The sequence below is a fragment of the Myotis brandtii genome, unplaced genomic scaffold (genome assembly GCF_000412655.1).
Source record: "Myotis brandtii unplaced genomic scaffold, ASM41265v1 scaffold33775, whole genome shotgun sequence".
In the NCBI taxonomy this organism is placed as follows: domain Eukaryota; kingdom Metazoa; phylum Chordata; class Mammalia; order Chiroptera; family Vespertilionidae; genus Myotis; species Myotis brandtii.
The window spans coordinates 1-5,284 of NW_005363015.1; the positions used below are offsets into that span (position 1 = coordinate 1).

At 50.9% G+C, this 5,284-nt stretch overlaps 1 long non-coding RNA gene across 1 annotated transcript; it reads right to left on the reverse strand.

Moving 5' to 3' along the window:
• Positions 1-1,233: 1,233 nt before the first annotated feature.
• LOC106726957 lies at positions 1,234-5,068 on the reverse strand. The gene is made up of 3 exons (XR_001363104.1): positions 4,881-5,068; positions 2,245-2,383; positions 1,234-1,407 (listed from the first exon to the last, which is right to left on the reverse strand). It is a non-coding gene; the product is annotated as an uncharacterized LOC106726957 (long non-coding RNA).
• Between the last annotated feature and the right edge of the window lie 216 nt (positions 5,069-5,284).

A 5,284-nucleotide genomic window follows, 5' to 3' on the forward strand; every position in this document is an offset into this window, starting at 1 on the left:
TTCCTCATAGCACTCATCACCACCTCCACACTGTGCCGTTTGCCCGTTCCCCCAGTGCCACCAAACCGCTCCGAGGGAGAAGGGCCTGCTGCTCCCCCAGTGCCTGGAGCAGCGCCTGTGCAGAGCAGAGAGGCACTGGGTGCATGTGGGGGGGGGGAGGGGGAGGATGAATGAATTCTCCCACGTGCTTTCCGAATGGGCACCCGAATAAATGAGGTAGGTTCCTAACTTAAACGCTGACTTTCCTCGCAAGGCTTGGAATCTCTCCAAGCCTGCATTTTCCGGTGTGACTCTGAAGGGTAGCAAGCCTGGGACAAGCTCTGTGCGGGGAGGAACAGTGTTCCTGCTGACCCCAGAGAGGCGCTCAGAAGGGGCGCAGCGCTCAGTAAATGCTGTGTCCTTCACACAGGAGCAAACCAGAGATGCTTTAGCCGCCTACCTGGAGAGCCGACATCTAGGGAAGGGGGAAATGGATGGATTCCCGTCACCAGGAAGGTCCCAGGCACAAACTAAACCTCTGTAGTAGTTAAAGGCTTTAGAAGAAACTGAATCTGGCTGTTACAACTCTGGACAGTGGGGCAGCCTGCCCTCTGATGGCCACCCAGTGTAGTGCCATTGCAGAAAAAACGTAGGTAACAATTTAGGGGGGGGAAATTCTTTCCTTATACAAGTTGCCTGACTCCATTGTAGACGACTGGGAAGACATAAAATAATAAAAAAGGAATCACCTCACCTATATACCCTTGACACTACTTGAGCTTCCAGCCTCATGCCTATTTTATACTCAATTCAATCACGTCTCTACAGAGAACCAGGGCTACCACGAAAGGGGAGGAGCGGCTTTTAATGTCGCCTCTGCCTAAGGAACGCAGAACCCCGCCCTCAGCCTCCAGGTCCTCCGTGTCTTCCTGGGCCTGGAGTCAAACTCCACCGGAGCCAGGGGCCGCGCAGAGCAGAACCCACACCTGGGAATCTCAGTGGATGTTCACATTTCCCAAGGACTGCGGGGGACGCCTGGGGAAAGCGTGGGGGGGCAGGGGGGGTCCTAAGGGGGCCCGACCAAAGGCAGCGCCCCTTCCTCGGGGGAGACCGAGCCCCGAGATGGCCCTCGGGAAGGGAGCTGCTGATTCCTATTGCACCTTTCAGCAATGCTTCTTAGCCTCTGGGGAAACACATTTCCAATAACGGTCCATACATGGAGGTGGTTTCTCAGTTCTCACCCGGACACTGAGCTCAAACGTCAAGTGAGGTTTATTGCAGATGCTTTTCTCAGACCCAGGACAGCCCTGAGCGCCTCCCGTGGTCCTCACCCTGATGCCTGCTGGCAGGTGGCTTCCTCCAGAGCAACCTTCCTGTGTCCTCTTGGCCAGTCCAGGGTCAGGGTGTGTGCTCCTTGGCTGCCGAAACCTTGTGAAGGTTCACAGAAGCGTTAGGTGTGGAAGTGGGGTGAGGGGCTTACAGAGCAGAAAGCTCCTGGGCTAAGCTGAGCTGATCCACCTGAAGGGCAGTCCTCCCGACCCAGCTGAGCAGGGCTCCCACCTGAACCTCCTGAGAGGCCAACCCACTGCCACAGCCGTTACCTCCCAGACACGGCCAGTGAGTGAAAACGGGGATCAGAGACGGCCCCGAGATGTTGTCCTGGGCCTCCCCTCACTCTACCTGGATTCAGAACCAGGCAGAGATTTGGGGCCACAGCCAGTCCTACTGTGTGTGATATTATTTGTGGATCCCCGCCCGCCCCCCCATGGCCCTGCACCAAGTTTAACGAGTGCCTTATGATGAGAAATCTGCTCTCTATAAACACCTATATTTCTATACATTTTACACTTTAGGGCTTTTACTTTACTCGGTAAAGTTTACTACTTTAATTTAGTATATGGTCCTTCTGAAAACTTTCTATCCTGGCTGAATTATGAGGAACAAAACGCCGGGCCTCGCCTGGGTGTGACAAGTGGGAGATGGCAGAGATGGTAGAGGTGGTGGAGAGAGAGGGCACTCAGGAGGGAGCTGGGAAAACCCTCCAGTCCACCCACCAAAGGGCACCCCCAGGTGTAGCTCCCAGCGCAGCTCCATTCCCTCTGGATCAGGGACGCCTGCCTCAGCCTCTCCTGTTCTCTCCCTGGCCTTCCATTGGCTGAGGGTTCCGGGGAGTCCGCTGCCTCCTCTCTCCCTGAAATCCTGCCGCAGGGAGAATCGCCCAGCTGCTGCCTGGTGTCATGGCCCCGGGACTTCCCCAGCTCTCACCGCATCCTGGTCTTCCCTCCGCTCTGCCTTCAGGCTGAGGCTCAAGGAGGGCCTTTCAGCCTTGGCCTCCTCGTGATCTGGACGCTTTCCCTGCTGAGAATGTAGCGGTCCTTTTTCCAGAGAGCATAACCCTTCGATTCTGTAGGGAGGAGCCAGAAAGGAAAGGGTCCCCTCCATGATCAGCTCAAGTGTAGCATTTAATTTTTTATTTCAATTTGCAGATGCGTTCTATATGAATTTGCATACTTTTATGAAAAAGAAATCCAAATAAGTAGCATCGCCTTGCTCCAGTCTTATTTTCACCTGAAATCTCTCTGCTGTTTCACCAGCTGAGCCAGAGTCCTTCAGGGGAAGTGACCTCTCACAGGGCCGACCCTGGGCCTTCCCTGGGCAGGTTTAACTCTTCCAAGGACAAACACCTTCTCTACCTGGATCCATGTCTGGGATGCCTCCCTTATTTGTGGAAGAGAATCTAAACCTCCTCTTCCGGGGGGAGTTCATAGACTTACACTTCTAGGCTAAAATATAAGCCCTGCACGCTTTAACAATGCCATTTTTTCCTTCCTGTCTGGGGCTCACTCTGCTAGAAGAGGTATTTGAGGACAAAATCCCTCCTCCTTTTATAGCATACTCGAGGCCCAGTGCACAAAATTCATGCATGGACGGGGGGAGGAAGGGGGAGTCCCTCAGCCCAGCCTGCACTCTCTCCAATCCAGGACCCCTTGGGGGATGTCTGACTGCTGGTTTAGGCCTGATTAGGTCTCAATCTGGGACCACTGGCTCCTAACTACTCGCCTACCTAATCGCCCCAAACCACCTCTGCCTGCCGGCCTGATTGCCCCCTAACTGCCTCTGCCTGCTGGCCTGATTGCCCCCTAACTGCTCCCCTGCCAGCCTTATCGCCCCTAACTGCTCTTCCCTGATGGCCTGATCGCCCTTAATCACCTCTGCCTCGGCCCCCGCCACCATGGCTTTGTCCAGAAGGATGTCCAGAAGATGTCCGGTCTAATTAGCATATTACCCTTTTATTAGTATAAATATAGAAATGAAATAGGATGAAGGTGTTCATTACCCTAAAACCTGGCCCAAATAGGTCTGTATAAGACCATGGCAGTTAGGGATAGGGGAGGAACTTACTCTTTTGGACCCTAATATACAAGAGTGATTCTGAGTCATTCTGTCTCTGAAGGCTGCAGCTACGCGTGAGTGGGGCATAGTTCAATACTTCCTATTACCCCTCAATGTCAGTTCCCATCCACAGGCAGCAAACCTCATGGCTGCCCCACCCCCAACAGTCACCTGCTTCTACTTTAAATCACTAAGTCCCTCCCGAGGCAATTTTGGCCTCTCTGCTGGACATGCCAGCATCAAGCATCTCTGAGAGCCCTCGGCTCCTGCCACACTCATTTATTCATCGAGCTCTGAGCCTCCTCGGGAAAGGGAAAGGGAACCTGCTACAGCTTCCCTCCAGGCTTTTCAGGAATAGAAAATCGTAGGCCAGCCTCCTAAACAGCTGCATATGAGCTCACTTCCCTCCTGCCTTGCTAGGGTCTCTTTTTTCTTGAACAGCTTCACTGACGTGTAATTTATACCCCATTTGAATTGTACACACCAATGGTGTTTAGTGTATTTGCAGAGCTATTTTAGAACATTTCCATCAGTCCTTTACAATCACTCTCCATTCCCAGCCCCAGCCCTGGGCAACCAATAATCTATTTCCTGTCTCTAAAGATTTACCTCGTCCAACATATGTCATATTAAGAGACTCAAACAATAGGTAGTCTTTTGTGATTGCCTCCCTTCACTGAGTATAATGGTTTTGAAGTTCATCCATGCTTTATTAGAAGTCCTTTTCCTTTTAATTGCCAAGTAACATTCCCTGTATAAATGCACCACATTTTGTCCATTTGCCAGTGAATGAGCAACACTTGGGCTGTTTGCAGTTTGGAGATATCGTGGCGAGAACACGCACTCAGGACAAGTCTTTATGTGAATAATGTTTCCATTTCTCCTGGGTAGAAACCTAGGAGGTGAACTGCTGGGTCGCATGATAATTTCATGTTTCACCTTTTGAGAAATTGCCAAACTGTTTTCCAAAGTGACTGCATTATGTTACATTCCCTCCAGCAATGTCTGGGGATCCCATAACTTAATCAGATAGTTAACAGGTTCTGTAACCACGTAGAGAAACCTCTTTCTTTTAACTCCATAACCAGTTTCCGGAGCTGACTCCCCAGGTTACGCGCACAGTAGTACATACCACGTCTCTGCTGATAACACCTCCTCACTCTGGGTACCCAACAGTAACAGCTACTACCCCTCAAAACTAGTCCAAAGTTACACTTTACTCTTCCGATTCAATTCAAGTCACTTTTAACTTACACGAGTCGTTAACCATTTTTTTGTGTCTGTGCTTGTCATTTCTGAATGTGTTAGCTATCTGTTCCTTAAAACCAGGACAAGCTGCAGAAAGCTGCCACCGCACCCAGGCACGGGGTGGGAGGTGCCTGGGGTCGTGCCACAGGAGCCTGGCACCTGGGCACTGGCTCCAGCAGCGCGGAAGGATGGCAAAGGGTGGAAACACAGCCAAGCATCTTAAGTAAAGGAAGGGCCGAGCTATGGAAGAACGGGCTTACTTGCAAAGAACTGCTTTTTCTCCTTCCTGGGGTCCCGGAAGATGAGGCGCTTTGGTCACGTGTTTCAAATCAAAACTACTAGCGTTGAAATTACTCTTCACCTTTAACCTTTAACAAGACAACATGTGTGAGGATGTTTGCAAAAATAATACCGGTTATACGCTTTCAGAAATTACTGTTAACCTTTGACGCTGTGTATATGTGCTCCATGTACTGTAAAGGGAAATAAAACTTATCTTCTGGGAGAATTATCATGAGGAGTAAATGGATGAGTCCACACAAAGCTCTTGTAATAGCGCCTCAGGCAGCATTACCATTCAGTAAATGCTCATTATTATTTCAGACACATCGTGATACTGGCTCACACGTCAGGGGCTCCATTTCTCCTGTGAACTTGGGGTAAG